Here is a 24726-nt window from a genome sequence, read left to right on the forward strand (position 1 = left end):
GTATCGGCCGTAAAGAGGCAGATTGTAAAAGTAGTCGCAAGAATTGTGCTCGGACTGTGAGAGGAGCTTAACAGCATATGAGCACGACAAGACGTTACGTCGCCGATACAGTGGTGGTTGTCCCGCTTCGCAATACAGGCTCTCCATCCGACTAGTTCGGAAGGTCCCTGTAGGGAGCCGTATCCCATGATGATGGATAATGTCTAAGAGATGTAACTTGCATTTATTTGCTGAGCCATAAATAAAACAGCCATAATCCAGCTTCCACCGGATAAGAGCACGATAAAGACGTAAAAGCACTATGAGGTATGCACCGCAGCAAATCCCTGACAAAAGGGGTAAAATATTTAATTATTTATCGCAACGCCTTCTCAATTCACGGATATGCGCCTCCCACGTTAATTTATAATCAAAGATAAGGCCCAAAAATCTCTTAGTGTCTGTACTATATTGCAACTCCACTTCATTAAGACGCAGTTCAGGATGGTTATAGAAGTGGACACACTGCGATTTTATATTGGAGAATTTAAAGTCATTGCAAACAGCCCATTCTGATAGCACGTTGATGACCAGTTGCAATTGTCGACCGATGGATGGAAGATATCGGGAGCTGTAACATAAACTGAAGTCATCAACCTACAACAGAGAAGATACTTGATCACCCACACAGTGGGCAATTCCGTTGATCGTAATGCAGGAAAAAACGCTTAATACAGGCACCATCGGAACGCGGTTTTCTCGGAGATGTTCATTAGAAAGTGTGGTGTCTATTGGAACTCGGATATACCGCTCTGCAATGAACTTCGCAATAAAAGTTGGTAGACTGCCACGAAGTCCCCAATCATGCAGACTTAGCGGAATGCCATACCGCCATGTGGTATCGTAAGCCTTTTCTAGATCAAAGAAGACCGCCACTAGATGTTCCTTCTTGAGGTAAGTATCAAGATTAAAACACTCGCTCTTGTGACGTCTATTGGACAAAATCTCTTTATACGCTGAAAAGGATCTCTCAACATGCACTGAAGTAACTGGAACGTGCTTATACAGTACCATCCTGGCTACATTAAACCCCTCAGGAAGCTCACCACCGGTCCCACTTAGGACATTATACACAGAATTATAGTTTCATATCCACGATTTCTTGAAATAACACTTTTTAGCTTCTCATATATTTCAGCAGCAAATTTGCCAGGAGCTACACATATTCTCTTTCTTACATTCAAAAACATGGACATGGATTCACAAAATGGCAGACTGCTGGATTACAGTTGTTGAATAGTATCTGCTACAAAAGTGAAATGCACATCGATATATGCTAAGCCTTCTTTAAGTCCTTTTTTCTTGAAACACACACTGACCTTCTTTGATTGGCAGAGAATCATTCTCTGAAAATTCCTTAACAATTAGTGCTATTTGTTCAAAGTTATTCGCATAGTATTTTACTGGTCTCAAACCATGTCCCCCACCTCTTAACAATAGGCTCAGGGGATAGGGGAGTGTCGGGTAACTTTTCCCATAATACAAAGATTATCCCAGACTGTGTGCTTCAAGCAGATACATCGTCTAGGTTATGCAGGAGAAGGGTAGATAATAAAGTAAATCGTTATCTGAACTCACGACGGTGAATGGTCGGTATGAACGATGGGACTAGTTAGGTAGAGGGTCTTAAAAATTATATCACAATAGAGTGTCCGAAATCTTGTATACTATGAGAACTATCAGTTTATTGTTCAGTTTCAAGCAAAAAAATTAATAATGAGTGCTGTTAAATATATATGCCTATACAGAAAAGAGAAAAAAGAACAAATAGAAACAAAACAGGCACAAATTGTAAAAAAGGCAAATAAACGCAATTTAAAACTTCACCCAACATTTGATTTTTCGTGATTCGTATATATAAATTAACAGCCTTAAAATACGAACATCCAAACAAAATAGATATTTTCCTAAATTTCCGATCCCTAGTGATGATAAAATTCAGTAATACTCAGAAAGGCGCTGTTTATAATTGTGAAATACTGTTGAAACTAACTTGAAACAACAACTACTTGATGATATCAGGAAGGATTGCCTTGTGTTAATGTCTCAAGTTACTCAATGATCTATGACTTTGCGAATAAATTCCGGGAGACAGGTAGTTCGGACGTCACTTGGAAAAGTTCCTTAAAAGTCACTTCGTTGTTTTTTGTATTAAACGGATGTCTTAGACTTCGGCGCGAAATGCTATTGAATAGAAAACTTCACAAGTTTAAAGTAATGCAAGAATGATCATGTAAGCTGGCTTATATTTTGAATTGAAATTATATGGAGTACGTGACAGCGAAATTAATCCTAATCTCCTCTCTTTTTGGGACGAGGATAGTGTCATCTTTAAAATATCCAAAAGAATACGTATTAGAGCTCCGAAAGTCCACTTATCCATATCATGATCCCTTCTATGATGTGATAATAGGAGCAGTGTGAGTATAAGCGGTGAGCGAATAATTGAATTCCTAGAGATATGTGAAATTATTTTGTAAGATTAGGGGCTTTTATGGTCAGTTAATGAAGATGAAGCTCAGCTTAGGTTTTTTCTGATATAGCACATACCATATTGACGAACTTCTTACTATAATCGGGGATAGAATTGAATCACTGATTGGAAAAGGGAAGAATGTTCATTCACCTATGTTTTGAGAAAACTAAGAAAAACTTATTAACATTTACAATATTGTTCCTACAGCTTTGTGATGCATTACAAACTTGTAAAGCTAAGTTTCCTGAACTGTATGGTGGGTCGTTTGAGCACATTCGATAAATATTTTTGAATCCATCCTCTTTTGACGTTGATAGACATTCTTCCTTTGTCCAATAAATTATCAATTCTCAAGTGTAATTAGGAAAGAAACTTAAATAAACACATGTTTAATCAGCTATTTATTGTTGAATTTCTATTGTTAACACAGTGCGAAAAATATTTAATTTCAGTCAGACATCTTAAGAATTTAATAAATTGTGCTGTTACATTAAAAACAATTTTAATTAACAATTTAACTACTAATCTTCTTCATCAGATTGGGTAGGATTTGTTGTGGGCCATTAAAGAATGTTGTTATAAAACTCCTGTTACTCTGATGGAATATATTTAATTATTTTATTAACGTTTTGTAGCTTGTTGGGATGTATAGGAACTTTGGAGTCGTATGTCATATGTCTAGGAGTTTATTATGGTGTGTCTCTGCCCTTAATAAGTCTGTATGTCTTGCGATCCAATCCATCTATGCATTTCGAAGAAACGACATAGCCTGGGATGCCCTGTTTATAGGTCAAATGCCGGCAATTAGCAAGTGAAAAATTTTCCTTCAAGTAACTATTTAGGGCAATTTAAGATTTTTTTACACAAGTGTGACCACCATTCTTTAACATCAATGATATCTTGATGTTCAATAATCTTGAATTAAAAAACATTGAGTTTTTCTTGAATTAACTATCATCTCAACATGTTGTTTCACAGAGTAGATTCTGTCTTGTTTTCGTATCACTCTCTTTATCACGGTGAAATCCCTATCGCACGGGAGAAACGAGTGACCACATAGGCTACAGGATAATAGTGCTCAATAACCTGAAACTTGGCAGACATTTTTACATACATCAGATAACGTACAATAGTGTTATTTCGATTCTGTCCCCCATAAGAATCACTAACACATGACTGTATTCTTTCACTGAGTCAAGTAGTTCACGTATGTAGTCATTGAGAAATCTACAGACTTCATTGGGGCCTCGATTAGCTTGTCCTTCATTGTAGCAATAATACTGTGCTGTGTTATTTTCCAGCTTATGGATTCCAAATACAAAAAGCCACAGTTTTCGTAAATAGAACATTTCATGTACAGGAAGACAAGCAAGGGGAACATTTTGCTTAAAGTCGAGCACTAGGTCGACTACGTCATTTCTTTCAGCACATAGTTTCACTACCTCTTGTTGTTTTTTTTTTTATCAAATGTTGATGCTTGTCGTTCGTGAACTAACAATTCTGCGAAAGCCACTCGTTTTGTATGTTCATTAAGGAAAGGAGATTTAATTTTGGCGTCTTTGTACAAGTGAATGTTCTGTCAGTTCCATTACATACAATTTTTTCTCCTTTTTATTTTTACCATCGTATAATGTAGTAATTATTTCCATTTGGTCTTCATCTTAAAAATTTTCAAAACACCTTCTGGAATAACTGGAATAAAACAAACACAAAACTGCAGTATATATTATATGTTCACAGAAGTATTTAGCAGTATAAATATATCCAAATAACACATAAAACATAACAGATCTTACCTTCATGATGGACCAGGCCGTTTTGCTGGCACAACTTCTCCTTTTGAAGTTACATATTGTTTTCCTAAAGATCTAGCTATCTTGCGTTTTTCTTTTACACATTCATCAATATTTCTTACTTCCTTTCTTCTTCGTTGTATTTGTTCATTATCAGAATTATTTTCGCTCATGTTGCTATGGATGATTTACAGACAACTAACTTACAACCACACTGACAGCAATATTAGCAAATTAAACGAGAGACAGACTTTCTACCTGACATCTGGTGGTGATGTTTACAAGAGTGATTGGAAAAAGGAAGAAAGTCCGGAAATTCTTCCTTATTCCACTAATTGAAAACTTTAACGGGCTGTTACTTCATTGTTATTGCTGGTAGATTCTTCCTTTTTCCACTAATCGATGGGTGGATGGCTCAAGAAAAAATGTATATCTCAGCTTATTTCTTCCTTATTCCAATCAGTGATTCAATTATCATTAGGAATGTGTGCCCCCCACATCTAACTTCCCGAACTTTTCGTTCTGAGGTGCTTTGAAAGATAAATTATATAAAAATAATACACATTGGCCTACCCTACAAGCACTAAAAATGAAAACTGGAAAATGTGATCCCTATTTATCAAAGTAAACTGCAGCTTGTGATACAGTATATTATGTTTAATTAGACGCCACAAATTCTGGTAAAATATTGCAGAGAATTTCAATATCTTTTAATTTAATTTGGGTGAGTACATGACTTTTCAATTGCTCATAATTAATAATAATATTTGAAATTAGTAGTTACTGGTTTTCAAAATAGCGAAAGCACACACACTTCGTAACCGGCGCGTGGAAGTACATAGGTCAATATTCAAGTTGTCGCTTGGTGGTAAGGAGTAATCAACTTGTACACACCCTGTGCATATTGGGAGGCACTTGGTTTGATCAATTGACACTGATAGCTTCGTTTCGTGCGGGATAAACTGTTGTAGAATTTGCACATCAGAGCATTTATTATTATTATTTTTTATTTTTTGCAAAAATGATCAACTTTACTTCAAAGTAACTCAAGAGGAACAACCGATGCCTCCGCCTTTGATCTGCAAGAAACAGATCGACTTTAAAAGTTGCATTTTTTACATTGAAAATAGCAGTGATTTTGGTTACACTTCGGTTATGTTTGAACATCGAACGCGCAGCTTTAATCACGCAGTCGTCCGAATTATCTTTCTCGCAAATTACTGCGTAGGAGTTGTCCCTGCTCTCTGCCGTTAGGCCTTTGAGAGTCGTCAAAGCCAGGGATATTGTTAGGAAGGTGAACCGATGCGGAGGGTGACTCCAGCAGTCCAAGCAATTCGATAATGGCTCCTCCTTTGGGCTTAACGGACCTGAGCATCCTAATGAGGATAATTTTCTACGCAGCGAGGCCGTAATCCAAACGGAGTCTCTACACAAATCTCTATTGCGCAGAATATAAATCTGTTATAAAGTTCGGATTTAAAGTAACTTATACAAACAAAGTGAAAATTACTATTTCGAGCTCAGCCAAATATCAGTAGTAATTATAATTTTCAAAAATACTTTCAAGTATGCGAGTCTATTAACAGTGAAATAAACCGGGATTAAATCAGCTAACGGCTTTTCATTAAATTTTGTCCAATGTTTGATTCGTTGATTTGTTGCTACCTCCTATCCTCCTCAGTCCTAGCGTCTCTTATTGGATGTATTAAACAGCACTTTTTTTTAAATCTCACTATCTCAAGAAGAATGTCTTAAATGTTCTTGAAACTAGTTGAGGATGTTTAGAAGAGACGTCAGCATCACCTAAATATGAATTCAACCAAATTAATTAATTTACATACCAGCCACACACGCTCCAAGGTGGCTGTTTCTGGAAATAAATAGATGGAAAGTATGTATGTAGGTAAGTCACAGGATTATTGATAATATTAAAAAATTAAATAAATATTATATTGAATGGGTTAAATGAAACAATGTTCTGTTTGATGGCATATCAGATTCGTGCCTTAAAATTTGTACATATTACTAAAATTGAGATGTAGCCTAAATTGTCTCCTATGGGAGCCTTCAGGCTTCTAGTTTTGAAGTAAAAATTATTGTTATTTTGTATCACATATTATAAAATAAAACTGAATATTCAATCACAGTTAATGTACTTAAATTCAAATACATTACGTCCCAAAGTCTCCTATTGGCTATATCAATTTTGAGTTACTTTCATTACTTGAACATTTTGTCCTATCTTTCTCGTCAATACACAGTCCATTTGCAACGCTATATTAAATTTTCATAGATTTATGAATCCCAAAATATTTCCCAGACTGAGGAGGATATAATAATAAGAATAGGTAATTATATATATATATATATATATATATATATAGATCATTAGGCCTATATACAAAAATGTCGGCGCTATGGCTAACCGATGTTTTATAAAACAAAAGTATTAGAATCGAAGGAAAGTTATGAATACCTTCTGTCTCAAAAATATGCAATTCAATAATATAATAAAGTTTCTTTGCAATTCCATAACGATTACCAGATTCAGAGGGCCATTTCCACGTGTTAGGATTTCTGCCGGCTATAAGTTCCCAAGTGCTTTACAAAATACGTCTGGCTTTACTTTGTACCTATGCACGGTCGTTGCACAGATAAATTGTAAATCTGGTCGTCAGATATCTCGATTTGATGTAATATAAACTCGTAAGCTTCTCTATTCCACTTTTCATATTAAACAAGATGCTATAAATGAAGGAGGAAAATAAGTCTAAATTAAGTTTGAAGGAATGAAAGTTGTCAATTTGAGTGAAATAGGAAGATTGCTGGAAAATCCTTACCGTCAGATCTTACCCATGAGAAGTAAGTTTTCGGTCATCGCCATGGTCAACACATCGACCTCAGAATCATAAGCCTATGCTCCAGAACTGGGCTACAGAATGATGCCTCCACATTTCATTAATGAAGATGCTTCTGTTTCTAAGAGAGGAATATTAGCCTATGTAAGACGAAATTTGTTACTCTTATAGTAAGAGGCTAAATGAAAATACCTATAATGGATTGACTACTATTTGAAGTGATATGTACAGTTACCCTTAAAAGGAATGAGACGACTATTGGTCGTCGGAAGTTACAGTTCTACAGCGCGGTTCACTCGATATCGACGTAACGATAAGTACCATGAAAAATAATACAAGAATTGTTACAAGGACCACAACAAGGACAAGGACCAGAATAAGGATCACGAAGAAGACAGCCATTTAAGGCCACGATTTCACAACATAGCTCGGGTCACAAAATATCATCGCTTCTCTGTACCGAATGGCAAATGCCTGCTATGGGATCCACATTCTGGACTGCTGCTGTCACTGTCTTGTCTCGGTAGCTCATATATTACCGTGTCGGTTCCATTGTATAACCGAAACGTCTCGAGTTCTATCCCAGGTAAAACTTTCTTTTATTGAGGTGTAATTAATTTCTTCAGAGTTCCTCGACTGTCTAATTTGTCGAAAAATATGGAATAATATATGTCCAATTTCTTGGACTTACAAGTGGGCTGAACCTCGTCAAAAATTAAATCTTACTTGGTAGTTAAGTATTCTTCCTCAACGAAAATCATAAGAAACAAAAGGACACGTGTTAACTTAAAATCTTGTCCACATGCCATCAGCTTCTATTATAACTTTAAGTCAATCCGGCATGGATGTCACGAGATTGTGGAATAAGTTTTAATCTCCGGGGAGATCTTCCCAGGTATCAACAACTTGATTCCACAATTCGTCTCGATTTTGAGGGCGTCGGTCGGCATTAGGTGGCTATTCTTCTCTTTTTCAATTCCGCCCATATATTTTCGATGACATTCAAATCAGGTGACTTCGGAGGCCAATTAATGATTTCAATCTCGGGTCTCCTTTGAAACCATCTTTGAATGCTTGCGGCATAGTGCACGGGATGGTTATCCTGCTGGAACAGCAATGTTCCTTCGGGAAAATGTTCTAGGGCGGAAGGAAGGAATATACTTTCCAGAATGTGCGCTTAAGTTCCCGCATTAAACCGGCCATCGATGCGTTCTATACTGTCAGGCCCATCGTAAGACATCCACCCCCAACACGATATGCTAAAGCGCCCCGATCTTTCACGTCGGTGCACATAGCGCTGGTCATGTTGGAGTCCATCCTCACGATAGACACGGACAGGACCTTCGTAATCACTCTAGGTGGTTGTTTCGTCGGAGAAAATTACATTTCTCCAATCGAAATCCACTCGACTGGTAGCGAAGGCAAGCTTCCCCAAATATTTCCACTTGCGCAGCCCTCCGGCTCCTAGTACCGCGGTTCTTCAATCTGCTGATCACAGTCTGTGAAGAACGGGGAAAGTTTGATGCTGCTCTTATTTCGTTAGCAGTCCGAAAGGGGTCCTGTCGAACTGTCTCCAATAAGAGAGTATCCTCTTGCAATGAAGAAATCCGCTGACGCCCAGGTATAGTGCGATTTTTGACCTCCCCTGAATTTTGGTAACGATGAACCCACCTCGCGGATGTACTTCCAGGAACACCGACCAAACGGCCAGCAGATCTAGCCCCATATCCAGCCTCAACTAGGGCTATAACGATGAGAAATGAGGATTGACGATAATACTTTAGTGTAGTCAATGACTATTTAACGTCATATAGAATTATTGAAATAAGGGGCATCTTGTACACTAAGAGTTAATAAGTCACTCTAACTTAAATATTTAAATAACAGGATATAACAGGAAGTCCAATTGCTTCGAAAGTAACAAATTAAATCTAATTACATTAAGTAGACAAATCCCAAGTTATGACACCACATTGCTACAGCTAAATTGTAGGTTATTAACATAAGCATTGAATAGTTCTGTACTTAAGCGTTGGACGACAAAACCAAATATCGAAAGTTCGAATCTTGCCGAGGAATGTAACTTCTTGCTTTTTATAATGTAAATCAGACTTATAACTGCAATCATTCATATATCTTATATTATTTATTAATATTTATAGCCAACATTGAATTTGTAAAGAAAAGACTTTAGAAATCTCATATGGAATTTCTGATATGTAGTGACATAAACATAGATTATCTCTCGGAAATTTTCCTTAAAAATTAAATTAAATTCATTCCTTGAAACTGAAAACCTTAGTCGTAGAGTAATTTTCCCACCAGCATACAAGCTGAAGTAGCACAGCCATTGGTAAAAGTTTTGTGCACAGAATTAGACTGAATTTCTATTCGACAGAATCTATAATCAATGGCTTGCCTGAACATGATTAACAAATCATGTGTTTCCAATGTCACTGAACAATTTCAAAATATTAATTTAAGAACTAAAAAAGAGGCGTAAATGCTGTATCTAGTGATTATTTACATTTATGTCTACAAAATGAATCTTGGAAATACGTATATGATACTGGTACTACTGATATTAAGAGTAAATGTATTGCATTTTTCACTTAATTTCAGAATCACTTCAGTGGATGTTCTCCACTCAATATTGTGAAAAAAATTCAGAAGTAAAAAAATGTAGATATAGCAGGGACTTCAAAATCTCATGTATTAAAAAGAAGAATCTATATGTAATGAGTTGCAATGTAATGATACTCATGTTCTTAAATACTACAAGAAGTACAGTGTAATTTATCAAAAATTATGAAAGAGGGAAATAGAATACATTTGAATAGAAACGTACAAAATTCAGATAATGCAATTAAAGCTATTCGGAATATTATTAAATTTAAACTTGTAGATATCATAAGAAAGAAAATATTTTTTCATTAAAACTAGTGATTATAAAGTAGAAGATCCCAAATCTATTGCAAATTCTTTTAACGTTTTATAGTATACAGTACAGAAATAGTATTGACAACTTAAACATTCAAAATTTTGCAAAAGATACTGCAATTGTTTACTTAACAGATCCATTGAATAATTAGTATTAAAATATGTAATTAGTCAATACGTGCAAGAGTGCTTTTTCATTTAATCATAACCTGGATAAAATTGAATACACATTAAATTAAATACTATTGCAAACACGTAGATAAAATAGTTAAAATCAACTGAAAGGGTGAGAATGAAATAATCTAAAGCCACACTTTTAACAAAAATTGTTTTATGCGAGTGCATTTCTTACACATATGTGATAGCTACTAATAAAATATTGTAAAAATTACTCAACAAATGACATAGCCTAAGGACTCTAAATCTTTGTAAAAGTTTGTCAGTGTGGGTTAGGAATATTTTTTAATTTCATTTTAATTTTTATTTTTTAACCCTAGGATGCATAACATGGGTCCATTGGACCCGGCGGAATATTTAATAATTATTATCTAAATAACTAATTCACATTGTGACTCTGCCCACTAGGTATGCTACTCTTGTTACTTCCTTTATACACCTATAGCACATTTGGTATTTTATTCTTTTATTTTATATATGTTTTTTACTCGTATTCATATATACTACACTTTTACATAACATGGGTCCAAAAGACCCATTGCTTAAATTGTTTTATTATCGTAAGAATTATTGTAGTCTTCCATCTAAACAGAATCCTATGTACTACTAGAGCATATTTTCATGAGTTGGTAAGATTTCTACAGCTGCAAAGTGAAATTTCGGATGACGATTAGGAATATATATATCCAGCAATTGATGACAATACTCCGGATGAAGATGAAGTTTCTTCTGCATAACTGGATAGTGATGGTGTGAGAATGATGATGAAATCTGGATACCTATTTGACACCAGTCTACAATCAAAACACATAGAGAAGAATATATTGCTTCTAGTGGGATGATATGGAGGACAGAAACCCCTGCTCAGAGTAAACCTCCTGTCCACAACTTTGTAAGACTTGCATCAGGTCCTTCTAGGGGTATAGGAAGTGCTACTCTCAGAGGTGCCTGGGAATTATTAATCCCATAGAATATTTTGGATGAAATTGTGAGATGTATCAACTTAGAAGCAAAAAGGTTTTATCTACTAAAGAAAATAAAATATCAAGAAGTATCTATAGATGACATGGTTGCTTTTCTTAGAATTTTGTTGCATATGAGAGCAGACAAATCTTGGGATGTTCCAATAAGAGAATTTCTTCTTGGTAAATTTTCCAATCCATTTTATAGAGCTACAATGTCTGTGAATTATTTTGAAGCTATGAGAAGATTTATAATGTTCTTTGATAAAAGAACACAGAAGGTTAGATTACAAACAGAAAATCTTGTTTTATTTCTTATGTGTGGCAAATATTTACGGAACAGTGCAGAAAAGTAATGGTCTCACAAACAAATGTCACAATAAATGAATTGCTGGTTTTGTTTAGAGACCGTTGTAGTTTTGTACAATATTATGCCAAAGAAGCCAGCGAAATACGAGATGAAAATTATGTGGATGTGTGAAGCAGAAACTGGTTATGCTGTTCACGGGATTGTATATTCAGGGGAAAAAAATTCGGAGAACCGCCACAGAAGGATTTGACTCTCAATATTGTGAAGTTTCTAATTCGCTGTGTACTTGGTACAGCCCGAAATATCACCATGGACAATTATTTTATAAATGTACCTTTGGCGCAATATATGTTGGAGAAGAAAGTGACAATTGTGGGATCAATTAGGCAAAAACAAAAGAGACATTTGAAAAGAAATGAAATCCAATGCAAAATCGACCAGTGAACAAAAGTGTATTTGTATTCACAAGGACATGACAATAGTTAGTTTATGCCCAAAGAAAAACAAATGCGCTATTCTGCTAAGTTACTCTGATAATGCTGTTCACGAACATCACCCAAAAAGAAACCTGAGATTGTAAAATTCTACAGTCGCACTAAGGGTGGTGTTGATGTAATGGATCAGAAAGTGCACAATTATACTTGTAAAATGCAAACCAAACGCTGGCCCATGGAGCTTTGGTGTAACATTTTGGACGTTAGTGCTCTAAATGCATTCATTCTGTATTGTATCCAGCACCCCAGGTACCATAAAGTACTTTTACACAAGTGAAGACTATTCATCAAAGAGTTGTCAATGAAATGGTCAAACCATACATGATTACAAGATCGTTCAATCTCCGTCTGCATAAGTCGATTTATGTGGACATGGAAAAGTTCATCACTAACCTAGGTAGTAGTATGCAAAGTAATAACAAAGTAGTGGCAACCATCAAAACAAGAAAAGGAGATGTTTCCTATGTCCTACAGATAGAAATACCGAATCTATCTGCTACAAGTGTACAAATAATGTTTGTCAGGAGTATAGTACAGCCGTGTGCAATAAGTGTAAAGACTGAAAAGGTATACCTCTACTTGTGTGGTTATTCCTTACTGCTTCTTCTTCTTCTTCTTCTTCTTCTTCGTGGATATATTACATTATTATCTTATAAATAAATATATTTCTTTGTGTTGTCGTGGCATCGTGGTCTAAGGCATCCTGCCTGGGACTCGCGTTACAGAATGTGCGCTGGTTCGAGTCATGATGGGGGAAGATATTTTCTCATGAAATGTCGGCCAGTGTATGGGGCCGGTGCCCATGCAGAATCATGATGCACTTGCGGAGCTACGATAGGTAAAGAAATCCGGTTATGCAAACTAGCTATAACGGCTGGGGGGCTCATCGTGCTAACTACACGATACCTCCATTCCGGTTGGATGACCGTCCACCTCTGCTTCGGCATGTGGCTGTGAGGCCAGCAGCCGGCTAGTCGGTCTTGGCCCTTCGTGGGCTATAGCGCCAAGGATTATGTATTATTATTACTATTATTATTATTATTATTATTATTATTATTATTATTATTATTATTATTATTATGTGTTTGTGTTGTAATAAGAACTTATTTTCACTCGCTACTTAGTTATAAAACTATATTATTTTCTTTGCCCAAAGAAAAACATTAGGAACCTACATTATTATCTTGTAGAAATAAATGAATAGAAATATATATTTGTATATTCACATGTTACTTAGTTATAAAATTTTATATTATTTTCCACAATTAAAACATCCTTAATTCAAATTAAATTAAATAACAGATTAATATTATTCCATTTTTATGTGTAATTCCTCATTAAATAGCATACTGGCCCAATGGACCCATGTTATGTAAATGTGTAGGAAAAGTAGCTCATGCATCCTAGGGTTAAGATATATATGCATTTACATTGTATATGTGTGTGTAAATGTATTCATTAGATTAACGTTTATAATATTATAACTTATAATGTTTTATTGTCTGTGATCATTAACACTTAATCTGAGGACTTTGTAAAACTCTATTTCAACGTTATTTAGACAAAAAAAAATCGTTGATGTAGACAAGAATCGAACTCGCTCTCTTCTACACAACATGCAGAAGTCTTTGCGTCTGAGTTATTGAAACTACACGAAAGCTTTCCTTTCTGTGCGGAGTGTCGATCTAGTCATGAAGATCCATTATCGATTTAACTACACGATTTATGTATATATTTATCTTTTATTTACGTAATATTATCAAAGTTTTTGCAGTTTTTGAAGTGAATTTCGGGACAATGCTAGTAACAAACCAAATAGCCTGAATTTAAGTAACTCAATATTCGTTATCTTGTGTATCAGTGCTCTGGTCTCCGATCATGCGCAGTGTTTTACATCTGAGACTTAAGAATATTCAATCGTCTCATTCTTCTCCAAGGAAACTATACAAACAAAAGCCGAAGAATCTGTAAGGAATATCATCACTTACTAACTAATTACTTACTAACTTTACTCCGGAGCACATACTAAATGCGGATCAACCCAGATAAAATGTTACAGTTGGGAGCAAGACTGTCTTTGGTACCAGTGCATCAATTGCGGCAACAACGCCTTCATACATGACAATGGCAATTTTTGTAATGGATGGTGGGCTACTTCCACATATGTGCTAACTTATATTTTATTATTCGAAACTTTACTGTAGTCATTCCTGTCTTTTTATAAATCATTAAATCAATGGCCTCGTCAAAATGTAGGCAGATTCCTTTGCAGTCATTACACATAATTTCCGTATCTTGAGGCTCACAGCTCCTACATATGCTTATTGTCCATAGCAGCTATAAATCTTGTAGTATGTACACTTAGATGCTGTTTATTCAACACATTATATAGAAATCGGAATGTTGCGACAATACTTGGGACCCCTTCCTTGTGAGAGAAAATTGGATGTGTTATGCAGACAAGACATGGTTGCGTTTTGCCTCTCCCATTAGATGTATTCAGTAATGTGTTAGAGTACTGCGAAATTTAGTATCTGTTTGAGTGGCTACATATTGTGAAAGCGATATTTAATATTTTTACGATCCACTTAAAAATGGAAATTAACAAGCGAAAGTACATAAAATCCTTTGCTCTTAAAATACATGAAAAAACAATACAATCAAGAAGTTCAGACGCGAGAGAATATATTTATAATTTATTATAGAAATAAAATTTTGTGCTAAGATAAATAATTAACGTTTTTATCTGCAATCCTGATGGTGAATTTTTTCCTCTGTTGCACATGCGGGCTTCGTGCAGAGGGTGGTAGAAGCAACAACCAAAGCGCGTAGTTGTAATCCTATTTAGAAGCCGTAATTCTGGGATAACGCTAATTTGATGCTGACACTAATGATGATGTATCTAGATGCTTACCACATACCGCAGAGGTCCTGTCATGTGCTTAATATCTTTTTTCTTTCCCTGACTGATTGTTTTATTTGTCGAGGATCAAGATTTTTATTAGGATTCTGACAATTAAATTGCAAACTGTTTGATGGATAAATAGTGTCTAAATTCTGACAAACAACAGATGCACACACACAAACACTTAGAGAATCTCCGAAGCTGAATTGGCAGCTCGAAGAAATTAGTGCAGTAGATTATACCGAGCGATCAATCATATTTCTGTTGTAATAATTATATGTCCTGACTATACGTTTAATGAATGCTCTGCAACACGGGATTAGAGGTAAAGATACCCATTCTCTCGCTCCGCAACTGTGTTATTGTGCCTACCTTAACAACTAAACTCGCAGGGGTTGAGGTTCAGACACTGACAGTACTACTCGAATTGAAGGATTGAAGGGGAGAGATAGTGGACAGATTGATACAATCTCATTTTCGTTCTCGATAAAAATGGATGGACAAATATGATTGATCACTCGGTAAATAATACATTCAAAGTGCGTGAGTTTATGTTATTTCCTAACAGAACGCGTAGCTGTTGACGAAAAGTGTAATTTAAAGTCGATTACGAAATAAATATATTAGGAACAGTAATAATGTCACTATGAAAATCACATCCTAGAGCAAGCATTTTAGAAATGCAGGAAATGAGCGATGGAATACCTTAACAGGGCTGCATGTTCTTATATTGAATAAGAATACACAAAAAGCTTGTTACTTTTGTTAAAGTAAAATGAAAATAATTATGTTATCTTAATATATAAAAGTGAATGTGTGTGTGTGTTTCTTTCTCTCTATACAAATCTATACGCTTTGACCGATATCTGCCAAAGTTTTCACATTTAACCTTCATAACCAGAGGAAAAACATACGCTACATTAAAATTGTGCACTGGACGTTAAACTAATTAAAAAATAAAAAATATAAATAAATACGATCAAATATTCGTGCATAATATTAAAATGCAATCTTTTATAGTCAACTGTTTTTTATTATTGTCTGTTGTATTCAACATCGACTTTCACGAGGCCATTGAACTTATAACATTGTTGATGCACATCATGAAGGCTAAAATTAAACAATTCATGCAGTCCAACAACGTATTATAAATTTCCAGATGCAGTTGTAGATAGTGAGGGGACTGTGTTTTATCAAAGTGAATTCTTCAATTCTTTGAAACCACAAGGATTGCTTCCATTTAATTTAATACTTAATATTGAATTACCAACAGTACTATTGGGAAAATTATTCAATGCAACAAGAATTGGTGTGAAAAACTCATTCAAAACGTAGTAATAGAAGTGACAAAATTAACTGGAAAACGAAAACAGATGTTTTTATCCTACGCATTCCTATGATACCCACTAACATAACATGCCTTTCGATTTGAAGAACAGGAATTTCAGTGCGACTAGCATATGGCCATATTAAAATAAAGCTCAAGGACAGCCGCTCAAAGTTGCAGACATTAACTTAAAAACCCCGTGTTTTACACATTGCCAACTAAATTTTTATACAAAGAAAATATTATTTATATCGCTAAAGAACGATAACAGAATATAAAAGATAACTTCAATATCATTTATATCGCTAAAGAACGATAAAAGAATACAAATGATGACTTGAATATTATTTATATCGCTAGAGAATGGTAAGGGAATATAAGAAATTATAACTTTAATAATAATAATAATAATAATAATAATAATAATAATAATAATAATGATTTATTTTAGCTGGCAGAGTTAAGGCCGTAAGGGCTTCTCTTCCACTCAACTAGCAAAAAGTATACATACATATGTATCAACTTACAAATAATTCAACAATTTGATTTAGATAAGAGCTACATGTATGCAAGAGTTATTTACGAATTAAACAACAAAATACTATGAACTATTAATTAAACACTGAAATACAAACTATGTAGCAGAATTAAGCTAAAATACATAGAATGTTAATATATTTCAAATAATGTTAGATAATAGAAAGAGATTATTATGAGACAATTTTTAAAATACAGCACTATCAGGATGCATGACTAAAGGAAGGAGTAACACTGTAGACAGTGATAGTTGTAGTCAGTATGATTGGAGTGAAATGCTAAGAAGGTTATCTTTTAAGCTGTTTTTAAAAGTGTTTATTGTCTTGCAGCCCCTAATACTTTGTGACAGGGAATTCCATTTTCGCGAAGTGGATACTGTAAAAGATGATGAATAACGAGATGTTCTATGAAGAGGTATACTGAACGCGCCACAGATAAGCGATCTGGTATTTACGTCGTGGTTAGAGTATAGATAAGAGAAACGAGACGAAAGGTAATTTGGTGTTGAAGTGTGCAGAATTCGAAAGAGCAATGGCAAGGAGTGTAAAGTTCTACGTTCTTTAAGTCGGAGCCACGAAAGACTTGCGAAGGACGGTGATATGTGATCGTATCGTCGGATGTTGCATACGTATCTGACGCACATATTCTGAACTCGCTGTAACTTGACTGACAGTTCAGAACTTAGGTCACTTAACAAAACCTCACAATAATCGAAATGCAGCATTGAATATTATTTATATCGATAAAGAACGATAACAGAATATAAATAATAATTTGAATATTATTTATATCGCTAAAGAAAGATTAAAAAATAAAGCAGAAAGTTGAACAAGGCCCGAAGTCAGAACCTTCAAATCATTAAGCAAGTACTCTACCGCTGATCTACGAGACACAAATATGGAATAATTCCGTAGTTCCGGAACTGCTTCTACAAGCACATGCATCGTGTAACATGGCCGTGACCCGAAGTGGACTTAGAAAATATTCGCTGTTCACGATTGCGGACACATTTTTGTTGTTGTTGTTTTTTTTTTGACAACTGTACATAACAACGAGAACCTCAATCAGACGCAACTTGTGTTATTATGCAATTTTCCTTTCCTTGAAATTAAATTATTTTTTAAAATGTTAATAAAATATAACGACATCGATTTGCATTGCGAACGTATTTACATTGTTAACAGAATTTACTAGTGTCCCGTATTTCTTACCATGAAGGCTTTCGAATGCATTTGTTTTAAAGTGTACATATTTATATGAAAATGAATTTCTGGAAACTACTGGATATTTGTTCTGTCAGTATCCATTTTCAAACCACTAGTAATTACAATTACGCGTACATCATTGTAGAGTTGTAGTACTCGTAGTACGAATTTTGAGGTTATCTTCGCTTTATTCCAGTAATACTAAATCATGGGCATATGCTAATATATTGAGTTGGTCTGCAATTAACAATATATTATATGTAATCAGGATCTTTTCAGAGAATAAATATCGATTTTCACAAGTACACCCGTTATCGAGAAATTAATTAAACTTGGTAGAAATGTATATAGCCATTGACAAATGTAAAGTAAAAGTGGGGGTTCATTAGAGATATAATTTTCACGTAAATATATGGATTAAAGAAGAACACTCATTGTCATCTCCTTTAATTATTCCGCAACAAAGAAAATAAATGAGATCAATCTAATATCTGAAAATGGGAGGGAAATATCAAGGAGTTTCTCTAATAAAAGTTTGAATGCAATGAAGAATGTTCTCTGTATACAGAAAAGGTCATATCATTAATATATTTATTAATAAGTTATTTTAAAAGCAGAGCTAAGGAAAGATTCAAATCTCTCTATATTCAGAGCAGATTAATGGATCTTCTTTTATATATAAATTGGCCAGATTGTTACGACAGTCAATTCTGTTAGTACAGCCCGATTATATATTATTTAGTCCTGACAGCTCAGCGACGCGAAAGAGGGGAAGTAATAGGAGGAGTGGGGAGAGTTCGGAGTAGAGATAAGGGCGAGCGGTCGGTAAAGGAATGCAGAACAGCTTAATTGTACTGGAAACATACCGCTCTTCCGCACGCATGACATCCGATCGCTCCGAAGACAAGCGAGTGAATAACCCAAACACCCCTTGAAATAACTACGAGTCCTCTTCTTCCCATATTTTGAAAACAAGGTTATGCATATATGAATGAGACCATGATTATTAAGTTTCCATATTTTTGGTGATAATAACATCGTAAGCCACAATTATCTCCGAAATACAAGAGTGTAGGTATTGATGAAAGAGTTTTACTGACTAATATGCTATTTAATTTATTAATTTACGTGGTTTACTCAGAAATTAATGCCCCATATATATTTTCTCGATGAAAACAATGTGTAAAGAAAAGAATTTTCCCGATACTTTATTTGAAATTTTTTGCGTATGTGCACAAAGTTTCAGTTTGTTCCGAGAGATAGCGAAGTTGTTACAACAATGCAAAATGAAGTTGTCAGTGACGCTCGTTTACAAACAAAGTGTTGTAATAGAATTCCTTGTTGCCGAAGAAGAAACACTGGTAACTATTCACAATCGTTGTGTAAAGTCTATTAAATGATGGCAGTAGATGAGAGCATCGTTGGTTACTGGGGAAAAAAAAGGAAGCTTCAGGAAGAGGATAAACTCTCCAGTACTCGCGCTACATACATAATATATGACGTAATAGACTGCTTTTTATTATGTCATCACACATCCGCTTTGAATTCTGACAATGTAAAATTTTCAGTATCTTTCTGTTACAATTTAGCTCTGATGTCTGGCTGTAATATTGTGACCATGCGATGCACTGCTTTTTATTATGTCATCACATATCATCTCTGAATGCTGACAGCGTGAAATTTTCAGTACCGGTACCTTCCTGTTACAGTTTAGCTCTGATGTCTGGATGTAATTGTGACAGTATTCTGTGTAGTAATAAGGCTATATTGTTTTTAGAGTGGATTACAAGATAGTAATCCGCGCGAGTGACAACGCCAGTGTTTTTAACAGGCTCAAATACAAGAGCATATTTTCGATTTCCTTATTTGCAATTTGATTTATTCTTATAAATCGTTCATAAGATATTTTATACTATTTTCTGTTGTTGCAGTTATTATTTTATCGTGCAGTATAAAAGATAACGTGGATATAGTATTTGATAATGCACAACAATGACTTCTTCTCAGATGAAACAGACATGTACAGCTGTCAAAAAAATAAAAAGTGGCAGCACTTGTGAACAGCGAATATTTTCAAAGTCCACTTCGGGTCGCGGCGATGTTACACGATGCATGTGCTTGTACAAGCAGTCCCGGAACTATGAAAGTGTTCCATATCTGCGCCTCGTAGACCAGCGGTAGAGTGCTTGTTTAATGACTTAAAGGTTGTGGGTTCGGGCCTTCTTTAAGTTTTCATTTCACTTTTTAATCGTTCTTTAGCGATGTAAATGCTATTCAAATTATCATTTATATTCAGTTATCGTTCTTTATGGATATCACGTTATTTATATTTTGTTATCGTTCTTTAGAGATATGAATAAAATTCAAGTCATCATTGGTATTCTGTTATCGTTTTATAACGATGTGAATAATCATTATTATTATTGTATCTCCAATGGGGGTTAGCCCTATTTTACATATGTATGTTAGGGCTATAGTTTCATACACAAATAAGATAAGCATAAAGAGAAATGGAAAAGAAAATTAAATTAGCTTACGCGACCTAAACAAAACATAAACAATTCTTAAATTAGGCATTGCGATTGCAAAACAAATATCAGGTATCAATTTTTATTTATTTTTTTTATTTTTGTTTTTTAATTTAATGAAATGAGCCCCAACCCCGCTCATTTCAGTCTCAGGCAGACCAGAATTTTACCGAGTCCTTATTTTATTTAGTTTCCTTATTATCAATTTTTATTTGGTTAAACTATTAATTTGCAACTTTATATGATTATTTATTCATTTAATTTATTTATATTTATGTATTTGTTTGTTTAGTTATGTATGTCCTAGTTTTGATTAAGTAATTGATTTATCTGTTTATTTATCTGCTTATACATTATTCATTTAACCATTTACTTATTTATTTATTTATTTATTTATTTATTTATTTATTTGTTGATTAATCATGTGGCACATTTTTTTTAATATAATAAGATTGTTTTTTTATAACATCGTTTTCATTTTTTTTTGTTTTTTCTGTGTGTTTTGTTTGTTTTTTTTTGTATTATTTTGTTTTTGTTTTTGTTTTTTTTTTTTGTTTTTTTTTCTCCAGCCATTTACCATCACAAAGATATGAGATATCACAGAATACAATGCATTAATTAACAAACAAAACAGAAAAATAAGATCACAGAACAATCCATCTTTTCTAGATTACTTACAATATTGTATTGAAGGAAGAAGATTACATTTCAGAAAGAGAAAACAATGATAACAGGGTCACCAATTAAATTGAACACCTCGCTTATAACATTTATGAAATAGAGGATTGTAAACCTAAGTGGATTAGCTGGGCATAGTATGTTAAAACTATTTCGCCTTACTCATACATAATTGAGTAAATTGCCATAAAGTTTTTTCCCGTGTTTTTTATTATAGGCTTTGTACCTCGAACGTTTTAGAATTTCCATAAATTCTTCCATTTCCATTTCCCTGTTGTCCATTATTAGGAATACTACATTGCTAATGATCCAAATCACAGCATTATGTTTTTGAGATGGTAAATAATGAAAGTCAGGTTGCGTAATCATGCTAGGTTGTATTGATGTATATGGTGTGTTAAGCTATATTCTTATTATATGTTGGATTTTGTACCAGATTTCCTTAACTTAGTTACATTCAGTTAAACGGTGGTAATTGTCTCTATCTGGGCACATATAGAGCATAGCATAGTTTGTGATCTTTTGATTTTATATAATCGGAGGTTCGTTGGATATATATCATGAACAGCTTTAAACCAAGATTTTTTAATTTTGCAGAAATCAATTTATTTGTAATATTGGTCCACACTCTCTTCCATTTAACCTGGGGGTAGTAAAACATTATTCTCATAGGTTTATCGAACGGGGAAGCGTTACAAACCGTTTCGAGATACAGTTGGTATATTAACCTTGTTGATATTTGGTTACCATAGTTTGTGAGTTGTAAACTATTAATACTTCTTAGTATTTGATGTACATAATCAAAGTCTGTATCATTTTTGGTACCTGACTGAAGGGTGTTTTGGAAAAATGTAAACATTTTAGCTGCTATATTATCCGTCTGTTGTTGTTTTAGGTAACGGGATACTAGTAAGGAAGCACATTTAGTTGGAATATGTATGAAATTTAATCCTCCTTCTTCTCTTCTCTTAATGGCTGTTGAAAGTGGCACTCTAAATATGGCCCCTTTCCAGAGATACCATGTGATTGCTGCTTGTAATTGTCTGGAATAATTCATGGGAATTGGTATGACTTGAGCCACATACCATATGAGAGACAATATATAAGTATTAAGGATTAAGATTCTGTTGTTTAGACAGTTTTCTCGCGGGTAAGATGTTTGAAGTTTTCCCTTGATCTTTGCTACTATGGGATTCCAATTCAGATCTTGAATTTTATTCCAGTTCGATGAATATATGACACCAAGAATCTTTACCTCTTCTGTTGTGAGAAGTGGAGGACAGTGAGGTGGATTTTCCCATTTCTCTAATGGTAGAACACGTGATTTAGAAATATTTATATTTAAACCCGAATCTTCTTCAAATTTTTGTAGTATTTGCCACATTCTAGGTATTTCCAAGTCATTATATAGTAATATGTTTACATCATCAGCATATGACAGTGTCGTTAGACGGGTATTTTGCAAATTTAATCCTGTTAGACTTTGGTGGAGATATTCCAGTAAAGGATTAAGTGCAATTACAAAGAGGGACATGGATAAAGGGCAGCCTTGTCGAACTGAACGGTTTATAGCTATCGGTTTGGAATAATGTCCATTAATTTGTAAGGTTGATGATGGTATAGAAAATTGTTACCTTTTTTATAAAATTAGTATCAAATCCATATCGTTGAAGTGTATGAAATAGGAAATCAAGTGGAATTTTGTCGAATGCTTTTGAGAAATCTACGGAGAATAAGAGGCCCTTGTGTCCCAATTTAGTATGGTATGCTAACAGGTCTCTAATGGCATTTGTAGCATCAAAGATTGATCTTGTTTTAACTCCAGCAAATTGAGTTTCATGTATGATATCTTGCAGTATTGATTTAAGACGATTATTAACAATTCGGGCTAAGATTTTATAGTCAGTATTTAGTAGAGTAATCGGCCTATAGTGTTCAGCTGTTTTGGGATGTGGAATCTTTTTTATCAGTACCATTATTCCTTGGCGTTGAGAAGGGCATAACTCTCCTTTCTGAACTATTTCACTTAAGACATGTGTGAATTCATCCCCAAGAATGTCCCAATATTGCTGATAAAATGCATTAGTGATGCCATCCGTTCCGGGTGACTTGTTTGCTTTCCCTTGAAAGACTGCTATTTGAACTTCCTCTTTTGTGATAGGTGCATTAAGCTGTTTATTTTGTTCAGGTGTGACATACCTTATTGGATTTGGATTAAAAGTTTGAGAAACATGTGCAGATTTATCATCAAACATATCGGTAAAGTACCGATGAAAGATAGTAATTATATCCTTTTGTTTACTATACTCCGTTTTTCCATCTTCGATTTTAGTAACGAAGTGGGAATTGCAGCGTTTTCTTTCCTTTACCAAATGGAAAATGTTGATTTTATCTTCTTCTTCTGCTGAAATAATTTTACTAGTCACTGTTGTTCTCCCCATCCTTCTTCTGTATATTGTTCGTATCTGGGCTTTAATATGACTTAACTTTGCTTGCATGGGAGCATATTGAAAATCTGGACGTTCCAAATCGCGGATACATTGAAATAGAAAATTTAATGTTGTATTCTCATCCCGTTTCCTTTCCAGTCCTCTATATTTGAAGAAAGAATTAATCTGTTTTTTTTACATATCCGTCTCACCAGTTAGTTTTCGTTACGTATTGGGCCTGTTTTCTTATCCATTTTTGCCATTCAATAGTGAAGTCTTCTTTTATTGTAATGTCTCGTAACAATTGACTATTGAGTTTCCAAAGTGTTCGTCCACGCGTGATGAAGGAAATAGGGATTTTAATCAGCACAATCAAAGCGTTATGATCTGTAAAAGGGGCGGGAACAATTTCGGAGCTACTTATACTATTTTTTAAATCTGTGGAGACATATTCTGTCGATACGTGATTCCGACTTGGTAGTGTGATACGTAAATCCCGCAGTTTTATGCGTCACTCTCCAGACGTCGGTCATATGAAAGTTGTTGATAATGTAATTTAGGGCAGGTGATTTAGGTGTACTACCGGTGCATTCGATTGAGTCAAGTACGCAATTGAAATCGCCTCCCATAATATGTTTATTGTGTAGTTTCGAGAGTAAATACGTAATGTCTATTGTGAACAACTCTTCTCGTAATTTTCTCTTGTGAGTACCAGAAGGAGCATAAATAGAAAGAAAATGAGTCCCTTGATACTCTCCTAGGATGGCTTTACCAAAAGGGAGTTTTTCTATATTTGTCATTTCTATACCCTCTTTTACCATTATTGCTGTGCCTCGTTTATTTATGCCAATATTACTGTAGGTATTATATCCATTAATTTGGATTATATCTTCGTCAACTACTTCTTGTATGAGGGCTATTTCTATGTCATGGATATATAAGAAGTGACGGAACATGTCCTTCTTCACTGGTGAATATGATCCACATATGTTAATGGTAGCAATTTTTCGAACTAAAATGTTAGGGTAGGGGTAATTCATAAGTAGATTGGTACTGATAATGTTATTA

Source organism: Periplaneta americana, chromosome 16 (genome assembly GCF_040183065.1).
Source record: "Periplaneta americana isolate PAMFEO1 chromosome 16, P.americana_PAMFEO1_priV1, whole genome shotgun sequence".
Classification (NCBI taxonomy): domain Eukaryota; kingdom Metazoa; phylum Arthropoda; class Insecta; order Blattodea; family Blattidae; genus Periplaneta; species Periplaneta americana.